The 16,386-nt window shown below is 44.9% G+C and overlaps 3 long non-coding RNA genes and 1 pseudogene across 4 annotated transcripts; 2 read left to right on the top strand and 2 right to left on the bottom strand.

Annotated features, from left to right (window-relative positions):
- Window positions 1-2,724: 2,724 nt before the first annotated feature.
- Window positions 2,725-6,824, bottom strand: LOC131506753 (uncharacterized). 2 transcript variants are annotated; one of them, XR_009259123.1, is made up of 3 exons: window positions 6,482-6,824; window positions 5,473-5,661; window positions 2,725-3,757 (listed from the first exon to the last, which is right to left on the bottom strand). It is a non-coding gene; the product is annotated as an uncharacterized LOC131506753 (long non-coding RNA). The 2 variants fall into 2 exon arrangements; XR_009259122.1 differs by having other exon boundaries at window positions 6,535-6,821.
- LOC131506754 (uncharacterized) lies at window positions 2,952-5,983 on the top strand. The gene is made up of 2 exons (XR_009259124.1): window positions 2,952-3,046; window positions 4,980-5,983. It is a non-coding gene; the product is annotated as an uncharacterized LOC131506754 (long non-coding RNA).
- A 207-nt stretch (window positions 6,825-7,031) lies between the features above and the next one.
- Window positions 7,032-12,424, top strand: LOC131506755 (uncharacterized). Its single transcript, XR_009259125.1, has 3 exons — window positions 7,032-7,339; window positions 7,441-10,450; window positions 10,695-12,424. It is a non-coding gene; the product is annotated as an uncharacterized LOC131506755 (long non-coding RNA).
- A 144-nt stretch (window positions 12,425-12,568) lies between these two features.
- Window positions 12,569-13,705, bottom strand: LOC131506087 (glyceraldehyde-3-phosphate dehydrogenase-like; annotated as a pseudogene).
- Window positions 13,706-16,386: the final 2,681 nt, after the last annotated feature.

A 16,386-nucleotide genomic window follows, 5' to 3' on the forward strand; every position in this document is an offset into this window, starting at 1 on the left:
TCTTATTTTTTGTTTGTGTCTCTGAATAGGTATTACCTGCCAAATTCAAAGGTACAGAAGGGCATGTATATGTGATTTCTCAACAAGTGGTGCAGCTTTTCATTGCAAAGGCTCACAGAGTGAGCCCTAGTCTGGTCTCCTCACTTCCTGTCTTGGGCCTGGGCTCCTTTGGGTGGCTGAGTCAAAGCTCACTTTTTGTTAGTAACCTTGACCGTATGGCAATGGTGGTAATAGGAAGAACCATTGGGACCAGACCATTGATAAGCTCTTAGAATCAGGATACATTTACATTTCAGGATGTCTAAAGTAGAATTCTAACATCTCTCTCTCTTTTTTTTAATGTTTATTGATTTTTGAGGGGGGGGGCAGTGAGAGAGAGGACGGGGGTGGGGGGTCAGAGGACCTGCGGTGGGCTCCGTGCTGACAGCACAGAGCCCGATGTGGGGCTTGAACTCACGAACCGTGAGATCATGGCCTGAGCTGAAGTTGGATGCTTAATGGACTGAGCCACCCAGGAGCCCCTAGAATTCTAACATCTTGAAGAACTTCCCTCAGGCATCCCAAGGCAGCTCTTCCAGATCTCCCAGGGCCTGTCATTTATAGGTTCAACACAACCCCTTTCCTCCAGGCTATCTTTGTTTTTCTCATTAATTTCCATAAATAAACAAACACATGATTAAACAAAACCCAAGTCAACAAACCAACCCAAACAGCCAAACCCAGAAAAAAACAACCATAGTTCAAAACGATGAGCAGACTGTGTCCTTTTCCTTTTTTGTTCCTTCGCTCCTGTTCTGCGTCAGGCTTGAAGGGGCTCTCGGAGGTCCCTCCCCTCTCTCGAAGCTGGGTGAATTTTTCACCACTGCAGTCAAAATGCATAATGACAATCTTATTTATGACAGGAGACATGTTTTAAAACAGTTGTTTTAAAACAACTGACAGAGCTGCAAGATGGGAAACGACAAGAAAGTGCGATTTTTTTTGGAGGGGGTGGGCCGGGAGGGATAGGATGCTGGCAAAGGAGAACAGGAGTTTCCTTCCTCAAAGTTGGAACTCATCCTTTATTTCTGGAGCAAGTCAAGAAAAAGCATCGAGGAAGAAAACTAGGTTGGGGACATTGACTAACAACAGTGCTTGGAGGCCGGGACAGTTGGGCTGGGGGTTGCCCTTGACCTGCTCCTCAAAAGACATTATGCTGTATGTGAGTGTGCACTGTGGGGGCCAGGAGAGAGGTGAGCCCTGCTCCCCAGCCCCCCCCTCTCCCTGTATGATGTCTCCCGCCAACTCAACAGGTGTCTGTGAGACCCCGAGACCTCCAGCCTTGACATGATGACTCGTGGTCCAGGCAGAGAATGCAAGTTGGACACCCTAAAAATGTTGACAGAACAGTATTGGCTGTTTTGCAGATGGCTCTTTCTCCTGTGGCTTTAGGGAAGAGAAATAACATGTTTTACACCTGTGTTTGGGAGAAATCTCTTTCCTACGGCTGACGTGGGAAATTGTGATCCCCCTCTCTTCAAGTCTGGAGGGAGAATCACAGGAGATGAAACCTTACCAGGGTTGATCTGATCCTCCAGGAGAGGAGAAACAGAGAGCAAAAATGAAAAGTAAAGAAGGGAAAAATTTATCCTAACTCCAATGAGAAAGAATCTACCGTCCTCACTGTAAGAGTGAGTTTTAAGAAAGTCTCTGGAAGGGTGCCTGGGTGGCTCAGTTGGTTGGGCGTCCGACTTTCACGGGCTCAGGTCATGATCTCACGGTCTGTGAGTTCAAGCCCTATATCGGGCTCTGTGCTGACAGCTCAGAGCCTGGAGCCTGCTTCGGATTCTGTGTCTCCCTCTCTCTGGAGCCTGCTTCGGATTCTGTGTCTCCCTCTCTCTGCCCCTCCCCTGCTCATGCTCTCTCTCTCTCTCTCTCTCCCTGTCAAAAATGAGTAAACATTAAAAAAAAAAATTAAAACAAAAAAGAAAGTCTCTGGAGCTGACGACAGGACCCAGGGTATGGAAAAGAATTGAAGTACTCCCAGCATATCTTTTTAGAAAACTTTTTTTTTTTTTAGTTTGAGGCCTATGTGTGATTGGAAGCATTGGTCAGAAGCAGCTCATTGTGCTGAAGAATCTGACGATTTCTCTCCTTGGTTTCTGGACATGATCATGTTGACATGGGATCTACTGGATTAATTCAACCAGCTTGTCTCTTTTTAGAATGGCAGTGATATAGCCCAGGTCTGCAGGACCCTGCACCCAGGAACCTGCTTATACCCAGTGGCAGGGCTGGGCTCCCCTTTGGCCCCTCCGCTCAGACCTGGGCAGGGTGCATAGTTAAGACATTTGGTCAACTTCTTCCTTGGGGACACGAACGCAGTCTGTCTAAAAACACACCCACCACCTCAACCACTGTGCAAACAAAGCAGGATATTGGTTTCTTCAACTCCAATGTGTTTTGCCAAATAAGAGAGTGTTAATACCCCTTCCTCCCCCACTCTGCATGAATTGGATTACTTAAAGCATCTTTTCAGAGACGTCAGCAGTTTAACAGAGGCAATAAGTCAGGGCTGCCCTTGTGTTTTATTTTTCTGCCAGTATTTAGTTAATTAAAGAATGCAAATTAAAACACCTTAATTTATATAATATCAATACCAACGCCTTAAAACATTTGGCATAACTGCTCTGGCACGTCCCTTACATAAACTCTTCAGAGCAGTGCTAATAAAAATGAAAAAGGTTGTAAATCAAATTTAATTTATTCATCTTCTGTTTGGTACAAAAGCATATGCCAAAATCAAGTTATTTATGAGCACATCACAATAACAGGCATTTTTGTTGGTTGCAAATGACAAAAAAGGTTTTTTCCAAGGGATGTGTGTTTTAATTGTCTCTAGGTGCAGCTGTTTTCTGGGCTCTGATCTCTAAACTTTATAACTTTACAACCCTATCTTCAAAATAAAAAAAGCAGAGATTGCCACCTCTGCTCGAAAAGTCACCTGCACCCATCCGTATGGAGATAGACATATACACCATCCGTCCAATGGAGCATGGATCTTCAGGTGAGATAAAAGGTTGGTGATTTATATCCGATTTCTTAAATATTCCATTAAGAGGATTATCTCACAGGAGGCTCAGATACAGCAGTGTCGGAAAGGATTTGGTGTGCGGCTGCTTTCTTGGAAGCCTTGCAGATGAACTACATGTATGTGAATGAACAGCCGACTGCCCATTTTCATCTCTCCCCTGCTTTGTTGCTATATTCCTTCTTTGTCTGGTGGATCTGAGCGTAGAATACATTTTTATTCAGTCTTGGAGGAAGAACAGTAGGCTTCATTCAGGGGTACTGAGGGATGGCATGTTCTCACTGCTTCCCGTGGCAAAGCTCTCTGTGCAATCGCCCTTCTCAAACTCCCTTCCTCACCCAGCTTGCAGCCCCTCTCTGGTCTCAGGTCATGTGGGAGGGTTGAGAGAGGTTTTGGAAAGACCCCTTCCACCCTGATCCCTTCCCAAAAAACCTACACGAATTCACAAAATACAACTCTCTGGCCAGCCCGTGGCTTCCCTACTTGGGAGGCAAAAACCCAGGACAATACTGTGCCCTGTTCTGTTGGTTATCTTTTAACATGAACATTACAAGCTTGGCGGAAGAGGTAGAAAATTGGGGTTCCTCACTTGGTGAAGCGATGGGCAGAAGTGGCAAGTGGAATCCTTCTGTGATCTTGACAGCCATGGGTCCTCAGCTGCCTCGGTTGTGGGGAGACCGCAAAACCCTAAACAAAATACATCTTGGTGGTTCCCTTTCTGATGTTAAAAACAGTGATACTCACCTTTTACACTGCTTTAGTTTGGAGCTAATGGGATGCTCTCCTTTGCCTCAGACTCATTGCAATAGTGAGCTAGAAACTTAACACTTGTTCAGGCGGATACTTCTTTTGAGGGGTAGGTACCAAGGAGAGCCAGAGAAGGTCCTAGAAGAGTTCGCTGCCTCCAGCCCCCAGAGAAGGTCCTAGAAGAGTTCGCTATCTCTAGCCCCCATAACCTCTCAAGCTCCTCTCTACCTCTTTATAGCGTCTCACTGGGTTATGGGAAAAAAACTGAGTCTGGGGTGACAGATAAGTCAGCTTGAGGGGCAAGCGGAGTTCTGCACTGTGTCGGGACACCTAGCATCAGAGTCTCTCAGCGGTAGCACTGGAGGGAGCACTGCAGGTGTGGATACTCAGGGTATCCACATATATACATCCCCATGTGCAACCGTGGGCATATTCTCTCTCACTTTTTCTTGCGATGCGTCATCTTTAAAAGCGAATTTTGACCTTTCTATTTATTTATACCCCTCCTACCTCCATAAGAGATTCGAGGTCGCTTTACCATTCAAATAGCAGATACAGAAAACCCGGAGCCATTAACAGAAAAGTAACAAGATCAGAGCCAAGTACAAGGGAGGAGGGGGAGGAAGAAGCAGAGTTATTATACCAGAGGGGGAAGAAACTTAGATTAAGGAAAGCTAATGCAATTGAGAACAAAACCCAGCTCCTAACTCCCTGGTAGCTTGGTGGGCGACTGCCAGCTATTGTAATAACTGTAGATTATTGCACCTCAAAGGCAGGTTTAAATGCCTGCTGAGGGTTCACTGGCCCCAAGAGCCTTCATCTCTCCAAATCTGTTTCCTCATCTGTGAAGTGAGGATTAACTCACTCATCATGGGGCTTTTGTGAGAAAGCAGTTCAACAACAGTGACAGTAGCTGTCACGTAGATAGCATGTATTGTATGTAGTTACTCTTCTGTTTTATGCAGACATTTTAAACATTTTTTTTTTATCATCTCTGACACTGCTAAAAAAGCACTGTGTCACAGACTACGTCACAGCCTTTCCTTCTTTCTTTGTGGGATCTAAAATCACGGCGCACTGTAGGTGAGAGGAGATAGGTTGTTAACTCATTCAGTCCTCACGTAACTTTATGAGGTAGGTGCTGTTTTGTCCCATTTTACAGATGAGGAAACTGAGGCATACCACATTTAAACGACTCCTCCAAAGGCTACCGCTGGCAAGCAGTGGAGCTAGGAATGTGATCCTAGGCCCTCTGACTTCACCCCTACGCTACACTGCCTTTCAACGACCATCCCAGCAACACTCATTTCCACGAAATTTCAGTGTTGGGCCCTGGGGACGTCAGATGAAAAGATGCGCCCTAAAGGACTGGACTCCAGTGAGGAGACCGACAGGTAAACAAACCACATCTTGAGGTATTAAGTGCATCAGTGGAGACACATCCAAGGCACAGAGGGAGAGAAGGGAGGGATGATTAGCTTCTGTGAAGCCTCTGTCCTAGTGCTCAGCCCTGTGGTAGAAACTCCCCCTCCAGCAGGTCAGGAGAAGCGCATGTTTTCTTGGCTTTGAGAGGAGTCTGTTGAGTGGACCTTCAAATGGTAGGCAGGGGACAACTTCAGTGAACATGTTCTAATAGCTGAGAACGGGTGCCTCACCTGTGGCCGATTCACAATGGACAGTGGAGAGCTGGGGGCAGCAGATTTTAAGGGAGCATCAGGCTCTCAGGAAGATTGGGAGGTGGCTTTTGGGGCAGAGAGAGAGGGAGAGGTTTGGCCTCGGGAAGCTAGGCTGGAGGTCCTGTCCTTGGACACCCAAAGCAGGAGAGTGGAGAGCCAGGGAAGGGCCTGCAGGGAGAAAACAAGGAGGAAACAGGGATTAACCACCTGTTTGGTGTAAGAAAATGCAGCTTCAAAAGGAACGGGGCAATAGTCTCTGGGATGCAGTGAGGTTCCTGGAAGGAAGGAAGGAGCTGACTTGGAGCGAGAATACCTGAATTTGAGACTTGATTTTGCCTCTCGGGAGCATGTTATCCTTTGAATCTCAATTTTATCATCTGTCTAAATGGGCATAAGGACAACATACTTATTACCTCACACAGTTAAAAGACCAATTAAGATAATATATGTGAAAGTGCTTTCCAAACTAAATAATGCTATGCAAATGTGAGTTATTATTGTTGTTTTTCTAGCCAGGTGCTTGCTCTCTCATTTCCTTCCTGGCTGCATGAGCTGGGACATGTTACTACAGGGGAAAAAGAGAAAAACACAGGGGATGGGCCTAGCCCGCCGCCGTCTGGGGCAGTCACTACTAACGTAGGCTTGACTTAGAGCTTGAAGCTCCTCCAGGCAGGGGTCTCACCCCCTCCCCAACCTAGTGAGGAAGCTTGGAGGCCCCCACCCCTTAAGAGTTCCGGGACTTTGCCCTGTGGGGGGAGGTGGGGTCCTAGCTTTCACAACTCTTTGCTCCCCATTCCCTCGACCCCAGCCAGGCCAGCAGCAGGTGACCAGAGAGCTTTGGGCATGTCTTCCTCCCCGCCTAAGTCAAGTTCAGCAGCCAGTCAATCAGAACTTAACCCAAAGCAAACAAACCCTAAATCCATTTTGTCAGAACTTCCCTGATAAAGGATATTTCCTATTACTTCGAACAGAATAACGCCTATATTACGGAAGCCTCTTCTAGATCGTCTAGACGAGGACGGGATGCAAGTCCCGCTGGACCTTAGTCGCGGAGGTCTGTGCTCCTGCCTCTTGAAGGAGGCCAGGTCCAAGGGTGCCCCGATCTGAAGGCCTCGCAGCTTGCAGCCCGGCAGGAGCAGGGTGGCTGTCCAGGGGCAGGGAGGGGACTGGTGTGCACAGGCCACTCCAGGGACGGCATAAGCCGACTCCAGCTTTTCGGGTCCTTCTCGAGAGGGAGAAGGAAGGAGGAAGTGGGAGGAGAAAGGGGAGGGGTGGGAGGAGGCGGGAAGGGTGATGCGAGCTGGGGTTTGGGAAGGGAGAGGAAGTGAGGGGAGGGAAGGGGAGGAGGAGGAGAGGAAGGAGGAGGTGGAGGAGGATGAAGAGGGAAGGAGGAGGTGGAGGAGGAGGAGGAGGAGGAGGAGGAGGAGGAGGAGGAGGAGAAGAAGGAGAAGAAGAAGAAGGGAGGCGGGCGCGCGAGGAGCCGTGAGCACCGAGCGGCCGCCCGAGGGAGGCCGGGGGTGTCCAGCCCGCGCCCCGGCCGAACGCGCACCCGCCCCGCGCGCACCCGCCTCTCCCGGCCGTCGCCCTTCCGCGAGCCGCGCCGCCCTCCAGCAGGGCCTGCCCCCACTGGCAGCAGACAAAAGGCCATTTCTGAGTTACACAGAAAATGTGTTACTTTGCCAGAGGGCCGGGTAGAGGCCGCCAGGCCCGATCGTGGGCCGCGCGGAGCGACGGCAGAGGGGGGCTGTCAGTCACCGCGCACCCTCCGTGAAAGGGGCCCCTTGTCAACTTCCCCTGCCTTTGAAGTGACTGGGATGGAGGTGCTCAATTAAAAGCCCATCAGTCTGTAAGTAAATCAACGCCTATCAGGCTTGTCACATCAAACAAACGATTATTACCCCAGCCCGCCCACCCCATTAATCTGGCTGTTCCTTCTTGACGGCTCAGGGTCAGGGCACCGTAAATCCTGTACTGGATTGCAGCCACCTGGATCGGGATGAAAGCACTGGCGCGGCCTGCGGGGCGCACCCAGGCCTTTCCACCGTGGCCCCCGGAGCGCGGACGGGGCGGCGCCGCGGGACCCGCGCCCGACGGACGCACAAAGACCTAGACGCAGACAGCAGCCCAAGGAGACAGAGTGCGCAGAGGTGGGGAGACAGGGCCTGAGAAAATAGTCCGAAACGGAGATGACTGGAAGAAGAGGCCCAAAGTGGTGGAGACAGGTGCCATGAAAACTCACCCAGAGTGTTAAGAACGGATAGATGCTTCTAGAAGACAAGGAGGTGTCTGGATGATATTTCTCAGACGCTGGGGTTTGAGTCTCAGAGTCAGAGAGCGAGGGCGGTTTAGGCTGCAGTTTCCGCAGCCCCCCGCCTGTTCCCACTGTCTGCCCTCAAATGTCACTTAGCCAAGGGAATGGTGTGGGGAGGACACAGAAGCTCGGGGCTTTGCTAAGCCAGCCTTGTATGGGACATCAAAATAGGTGATGTCCAGAACTCGGTCTTCTGCAATAAAATGATATGAACAGACAAGCTGGACCAGAGTGTCAGGTTCTGATAATTCTGCTGAGCAAATCCCTAAGAAACACTTGGTCCCGGCGCCTTTCTCCTAGATTCTGGGGGTGGTTTTGTGGATTCTTCCTGCTTCTGAGAGCAAGCTCTGGCTTTACCCCTACTGCAGACCAAAAAGAAAGGCGGGGTAGGGAGCAGAGGAGACAAGACAGCTGTATTTTGGGCTGGAAGGAGGAGCTGAGTGGGGAACAAGGTCCAGCTAACAGCTGGAAGAGAGGAACAAGGCCTGCTTTTCAAGGGAGGGAAGAACAGTCTTTCCTCAAATGGCTGTTCAGAGCTGCCCCAAGGCATAGCTTCCCCTGACTTTTGATGTTGCATATGTAAAAAGGGCCCTCACATGCTTTCCCCATCGATAGAATAATACACCAAAGGAATCAAGAGGTGGATGTGGAGCAGGAGCGACGGCAGAGGGAACTTCCTCCCAGACCCTATGGTGGAGCTTGATGCCCAGGCTCCCGGGCTTAACTAGACAAAGAAAGAAAATTCTAAAGAATGAAGCTGGACCTCTATCTTACACCATACACAAAGGTCAACTCAAAATGGATTAAAGACCTAAATGTAAGACCTGAAACCTTAAAACTCCTTAAGAAAACACAGGGAGTAAGCTCCATGACTCTGGTCTCGGCGATGATTTTTTGATTTGACACCGAAAGCAAAGGGAATAAAAGCTAAAATAAGCAAGTGGGACTCCATCAAACTAAAAAGCTTCTGCACAGTAAAGGGAACTGCCAGTCAAATGAAAGGGCAACCTGTGGAATGGGAGAAGATATTTGCAAATCATATAAGGGGTTAGTATTCAAGATATATAAAGAATTCATACAACTCAATCACAGAACCTCCCCCCTCCCCACAACAAGCAGAACAAAACCACCACCACTAATAAAAACCTCTAAACCATCCAATTAACTGTGGAGGTTCCTCAAAAATTAAAAATTGAGCTGCCAGATGATCCAGCAATTCCACTTCTGGGTACAGATGCAAAAGAAAAACAACAACAACAGGATCTCCAAAAAACCCAAAAAATCTGCATTCTCATATTCATTGCGGCCTTATTCACAGTAGCCAAGATGTGGAAACCAGTGACCATCAATGGGTGAGTGGATAAAGAAGATGTGGTGTATATATGTACAATGGAATATGATTGAGCCACAAGAAAGAAGGAGGTCCTGCCGTTTGGGACAGCGTGGATAGACCTTGAGGGCATTATACTAAATGAAATAAATCAGAGAAGACAAATAATGTTTCATAACCATGTATAGGTGGAATCTAAAAAAGGTTGAGTTCCTAAAAACAGAATGGTGGTAACCAGGTGCTGGGGAGCTGGAGGAATTAGGGAGACGTTGGTCAAAGAGTATAAACTTCAGGTTATAAGATGGACACGTTTCAAGGATCAAATTTATAGCACATTAAAACGCCGTTAGTTAACTGTTGTTAATACAGTTAATTAAAATGCTGTATCGTATATTTGAACTTTGCTATGAGCGTGATCTTACATGGTCTCCCCACAAAAAATATATAGCAGTTATGTGATAAGGTGGAGGGGTTAGCTCACACTATGGTGGTAAATGTTGCATTTTGCAGTATATAAGTCTATCACCTTAAACTTATACAATGTGGTATGCTAATTATATCTCAATCAAGCTGGAAAACAAACCCAATTCTCAAAGATACTCAAGGCATTTACAAGCTTTCCCCAAGCCTGCCTGATAAGAACTGCCCACTGCACTTCCTGAAGACAGGCCACCTCCATCACTGCACATGGTTGGGCCAGTGTGCCAGGTTTTCTCTCAGGTCAGCTACCCCTCACTCTGTTGTAAACTCATTCATTCCATCACCAAGACCCAGCAGTGCAGCAGTATATTCCGTATTCCTCTGAGCTGATAGACATGTCGACCCACCCAGAGTGTCAGTGAGACCTTTCCCAGAGATGGGGAATGGTATACAGATACTTTACAATGTGGGAGAATCGTCTGTCCTTCATACTTTCATCCATTCAATCAAAATTTGGTGGTTAGTATTTGCCAATTTACAGGTATTTAGTATTTAGAGTTTACAGGTTCCTCTCTAAGCCCTGGGGACACAGCAGTGAATATGATGGACAAGGTCAAGAGATACACAGAAGCTTTAACAAGGAACTGGGGTGTTTGAACTAATCTTTATTTATATGTTATGTATACACTTATTACACAGATTTTTGCTAAGCACCTACTATGTCTGAGTAGCACGCACCACAAGGAGGCGAGGAAGAATCAGAAACAAATCCTATCCTCCCAGAGGAGAGGTGAGGCACACATCTTGAATAGATTAGATGCATTGTTTAAAGTGGTAGGTGCCATAAGCCAGGAAAGGACAGGAGAGAATTCAGAAAGGAAAGATAATTTATCCAGGTTGCCTCTTTCTTTTTTTAAAAAAAAATTTTTTTTTTAAGTTTATTTATTTTTGAGACAGAGAGAGACAGAGCATGAACGGGGGAGGGTCAGAGAGAGAGGGGGAGACACAGAATCGGAAGCAGGCTCCAGGCTCTGAGCCATCAGCCCAGAGCCCGACGCGGGGCTCGAACTCACGGACCGCGAGATCGTGACCTGAGCTGAAGTCGGACGCTTAACCGACTGAGCCACCCAGGCGCCCCAGGTTGCCTCTTTCTTAGTGGAGGTCTGGAATTAAGAAACACGTTAACTGTTCAATGATGGCAACTTTAAAATCTATTCTGTAATGTAGCACAGTGCGGGCTTAATGTTTATTGTTATTGTTATTGGCTTTAATGACATTGTAATTCATTGTCTTTGTAATTATGGACACATCACAACACCCCTCCCTATGAGGCAGGTGTTATAGAACTCTGGAACTCCATTTCAGGTCTTGTCGGGAGTTGGGTATGGTTGAGAACTTCCAGAAATCAGAGACGGGCGCCTCTTACAAGAGGCAGAGCAGTGCAGAGGTTAAAGGAATAGGCTCTGAAACCTGAGGGCAGTTCAAAACCAGCCTTCACATGCTGGCCCTTCGGCCTGCCTGCTGTGAGGCCATCGGCAAAGCACCGGAACTCCCTGTGTGTGTTTCCCCGTCTGTTACATTGGGGTGATAACAGTACCGGCTTCACAGGGTTATGTGACAATTAGATGCATACAAAGCATTCACAACAGTGCCCAACTGAGAGTGTATATTCTCAGTAATGCCTGCCATTCTTACTGTTCTACCTCATACAAGGTGATCTCTTGAAGGTACAACCAGCACAATGCTAGGAGGACACTTGTTATATTAATGCATTGTCTTTCTGTATTTAAGTACCACTGAAAGTCATTTATATTAATTTCACTTTAGAAAATCTGAGTTCAGGGGCACCTGGGTGGCTCAGTCAGTTAAGCATCCGGCCTTGGCTCAGGTCATGATCTCATGGTTCATGGGTTTGAGCCCATGTCGGGCTCTGTGCTGACAGCTCAGAGCCTGGAGCCTGCTTCGGATTCTGTCTCTCCCCCTCTCTCTGCCCCTCCCCTGCTCACACTCTGTCTCTCTCTCTCAAAAATAAACATTAAGAAATAATTTAAAAAAAAAGAAAATCTTTTGAGTTCAGCACATGAATTTAGGATACTTGTGGAGTGCCTGTGTGGCTCAGTCCGTTAAGCGTTCGACTTCAGCTCAGGTCATGATCTTACGGTTCATGAGTTCAAGCCCCACATAGAGCTTTCTGCTGTCCATGAGGATCCCACTTAGGATCCTCTGCCCCTCCCCCACTCTCTCTCAAAAGTAAATAAACATTTAGGGAAAAAAAGTAAAATATTTGAATAATTTGTTTTTACTAAAATAATTTTTATTCATATCTAATGTAATATTTGATACAAAAGAGTATTTGTGTACATCATGAATGTAAACTTACAGTATCTGTGTACTTTTTTCCTATCCCACCCCATGGCCTCTCCTTCAAAGTGGCCACTATCCTGAATTTTGTGTTTGTTATCCCTTTGTTTTTTAAAGAAACTAAAAAAAATTAAAGTATAATATAAATCATAGTAAAACACACAAATCTTAAGTGTATAGCTTGACTGATTTTTACAAAGCATACACTTATGTAACCACACCTAGATCAAGATATGGCACTCTAGATATGGTACTCTAGAAGCTTCCCTCATTGTCCCTTCCCAGTCAATTCTTTGCCCAGTCCCATTGCAAAGTAACCACTGTTCTGACTTCCATCACTATAGATTAGTTTTGGAATTATTAATTATGTATTCCTGTGTCTGCTTTCTTTTAGTCAGCATTATATTTGTAAGGTTCATCCATGATATTATATGCCTTAGTAGTTCATTTCGTTTTCATGGTTGAGTGGTATCCCATTGTACGAATAAAACACACAATTTATTCATTCATTCTATGTGTTTTTTTCTTTTGGCTTGGTATTTTATTGATAGTCATGACAAGGTAGGGCTCCCGAAGCCCCTCCCATTCTTCAGGGGGTCTGGGATGGAAACTGTGTAGAGGTCGGGAGACTCTCACTGTGTTGGGGGATGAGTTGGGGCAAGGACTCCCCAGAAGCTGAGGGCCTCTCTCTTCTCTTGCTCATGCTAGGGATGGTGGCTGAGGGGGCTCTTACTCCTTGGAGGCCATGTGGAGCATAAGGTACACCACCTGATTGCCATAGCCAAATTCATTGTCATACCAGGAAATAAGCTTGACCAAGTAAAGTGTTCATTGAGGGCAATGCCAACCCCAGCACTGAAGGTGGAAGAGTGGATGTCACTGTTAAAGTCACAGGAGACAACTTGGACCTCAGTGTAGCTCAGAATACCCTTGAGGTGGCCCTCTGATGCCTGCTTCACTGTCTTGATGTCATCATATTTGGCAGCTCTTTCCAGGTGGCAGGTCAAATCCATGACTGACAAGTTGAAGGTGGGGACATGAAAAGCCATGCCAGTGAGTTTCCCATTCAGCTCAGGGGTGACCTCCCCTATAGCCTTGGTGGTGCCAGTAGAAGCAGGGATGATGTTCTTGGAAGCCCCTTGGCAATCACATCACAGCTTCCCAGAGGGGCCATCCATGGTCCTCTGGGTGGCAGTAATGTCATGGACTGTGGTCATGAGTCCTTCCATGATGCCAAATTTGTCCTGGATGACCTTGGCCAGAGGGGCCAAGCAGTTGGTGGTGCAGGAGGCATTGCTGACAATCTTGAGGGATTGTCGTGGTTCACACCCATCACAAACATGGGGGCATCATAAGAAAGAACAGAGATGATGATCCCTTTGGCCCCACCCTTTGACTGAGCCCCAGCCTTCTGCATGGTGGTGAAGACCTCAGTGGACTCCACAAGATACTTAGCACCAGTATTACCCCATTTGATGTTGGACGAATCTCACTCCTGGAAGATGGAGATGGGATTTCCATTGATGACAAGTTTCCTGTTCTCAGCTTTGACTGTGCTGTTGAATTTGCCATGGGTGGAATCATATCGGAACATGTAGACCATGTAGTTGAAGTCAATGAAGGGGTCATTGATGATGACAATAACCACTTTGCCAGAGATAAAAGCAGCCCCGGTGAGCAGGTGCCCAATATGGCCAAATCTGTTTACTCCAACCTTCCCCATCATGTCTCGGGGATGTGGCTGGCAATGAACCAGAAGTGGCTGTCTGTTGAACAGGGAGGAGCAGAGAGTCCATTCATTCTACTGTTAACAGACATTTGTGTTGGGTGTAGTAGGAGTGTAATTGTTATGTCTTAGGTTATGTACGTGTTATAATAAATACTTCCAAAGAATTTTCCAAAATGTCTGTACCAATCTACATATCCACCAGCAGTGTGTGAAAATTCTAGTTCTTCCATATCCTTGCCAACACTTGCTATTGTCAGTTAAAAAAGTTTTTTTAGTCACTATGGTGGATGTAGTGGGTTGTTTCTCTTTATATCTATTTTAGTTGTGTCCAATAATTTTTGATGTTATCTTTATTGTCATACAGTTAAAAATATTTTCTAATGTCCATATGTATTGCAAATATCTGGTAATGTTCTGTGACATGACTTTTCTCTTTATTAATGGTATTAATGGTATTTGTTGCTGTTGCTGGCTAAAAGCTTGATATTTTAAGGTAGGTTTTTGTTTTTACATTGACATATGGGTTAATTAGAAAAGTATATTCCTTAATTTTTAACATCTAGGGATTTCCTAGTTATCTTTCTATTTTGGATCTCTTGTTCAATTTCAATGTTATCAGAGAATAGATTCTGAATATGTCAAACCTTTAAAATATACTCGAAGACATATGTTAAAATCTCCAACTATATTTGTAGATCTGTATTTTTCTCCCTTATTTCTGTCAGTTTTTTCTTTATACATTTTGAAGCTATGTTATTACGTGTGCACAGATTTAATATTGCTATATTTTTCTGTTGAACCAATTGCTTTATCATTAGGAAATGTAATATAACTGCTTGCTTTAAAGTATACTTTGTCTGATACTTGTCTAGGTACACCATTGTTCTTTTGAATAATCTCTACTTGTATATTGTTTTCCATCCATCCTTTTAGTTTCAAATTTTCCCACTTATCTGTTGCCATAAAAAAGCACCCCAAAACAGTGGCACAAATCAACAACTCAGAGGTTTTATGTGTCAGGAGTTTGAACAGAGCTTAGCAGAGATGATTTATCTTTGCTTCACAATGTCTGGAATTGTGGTTGGAAAGACTTGAATGGTTGGGGGCTAGAATCATCTGGAGATTTTTTTCACACACGTGTCTGGTTCTTGGACCAGGGTAACTGGTGACTGAGCTCAGCTAGGACTGTTGCTAGAGTGATTGCCCATGTCCTTTCTATGTAGCTTGGGCTTTCTTATAGCATGGAAGCCTTAGGGTAGTCATACTTCTTACAAAGAGTCTCAGAGCTCCACGAGTGAGTGCTTCTTCAAGCAAGGTATAAGTTGCATAGCCTTTATGACTTATCCTTGAAAATCACTTAGTGTTACTTCTGTCATGCTCTATTGATTGAAAGAGTCATAAACTTGTCCAGATTGGGGAGGCGAGTTAAACCGCTACCTCTTAATGAGGAGAATCAAAGGATTTGTGGCCATGTTTTGAACAGGCCACATAGCTTTTCTTTCTGTATCTTTATGGTTAAGATGTATTACTTGCAAGTACTACACAGGAATATCTCATTACATTACTCTTTAGTGCACTTTGCAGATATTGCATTTTTTACAGATTGAAAGTTCATGGCAACCTGTGATGAGCAAGCCTAAAAGCAACATTTTTTTCCAACAACATTTGCTCACTTCATGTTTTGTGTCACATTTTGGCAATTCTCACAATATTTTAAACTTTATCATTATCATTAAACTTTATCATACAAAGTTTATCATGTAAACTTTATCATATACCATTATATTTGTTGATTTGTGACCACTGAAAGCTCAGATGATGGGTAACATTTTTTGCAATAAAGTATGTTTTTAATGTTTATTTATTTCTGAGAGAGAGACAGAGCATCAATGGGGGAGGGGCAGAGAGAGAGAGGAAGACCACAGAATCCAAAGCAAACTCTAGGCTCTGCACTGTCAGTGTCCGATGTGGGGCTTGAACTCACGAACTGTGAGATCATGAGCTGAGCTAAAGTCGGACGCTTAACTGACTGAGCCACCCAGGTGCCCCAACGATAAAGTGTTTTTTAAATCAAGATATGTACATTAGTTTTTTTAGACAATGCCATTGCATACTTAATACACTATAGTACAGTGTAGACATAGCTTTTATATGTACTGGGAAACCCAAAAATCCATCTGATTTTTTTTTCTTTGCGATATTTGTATTATTGCATTGGTCTGGAACCAAACCCTCAATATCTCTGAGGTATGCCTATAACATATAGGTGGATTTTATTTATTTTTATCCAGTCTCAGAATCCTTGTCTTTTAACTGGAGAATTTGGTCCATTTATATTTAAAGTAATTGCTGATAGTAAGGTTTCAACCTATCTTCTTACTATTTACTTTGTATTTGTTCTATGTGTTTTTTGTTAATTTTGTTCTCCTTTTTTTTCTCTTTGGATGAATCAGGCAATTAAAAAAATTATTGCATTTCCCTACTCTATTAGTTTGTTATTTGTACATTCTTTTATTATTCTTTATTATTCAGATATTGCATCATGTATCATTGTTTTGTTATAACCTACCTTTCACCTGGACAATGCAAGAACCTTATAACACTTTAACTCCATTTACTCCTCCCCAGTCTTTTGTGCTATTGTTAATATATATTTAATTCTCTATATAGTTTGAACTCCACAGAATATTAGTATTATTGTTTTATACAATATACAATGAACTTAGATTTATCCATAAATTT

Source organism: Neofelis nebulosa, chromosome 3 (assembly GCF_028018385.1).
Source record: "Neofelis nebulosa isolate mNeoNeb1 chromosome 3, mNeoNeb1.pri, whole genome shotgun sequence".
NCBI lineage: Eukaryota > Metazoa > Chordata > Mammalia > Carnivora > Felidae > Neofelis > Neofelis nebulosa.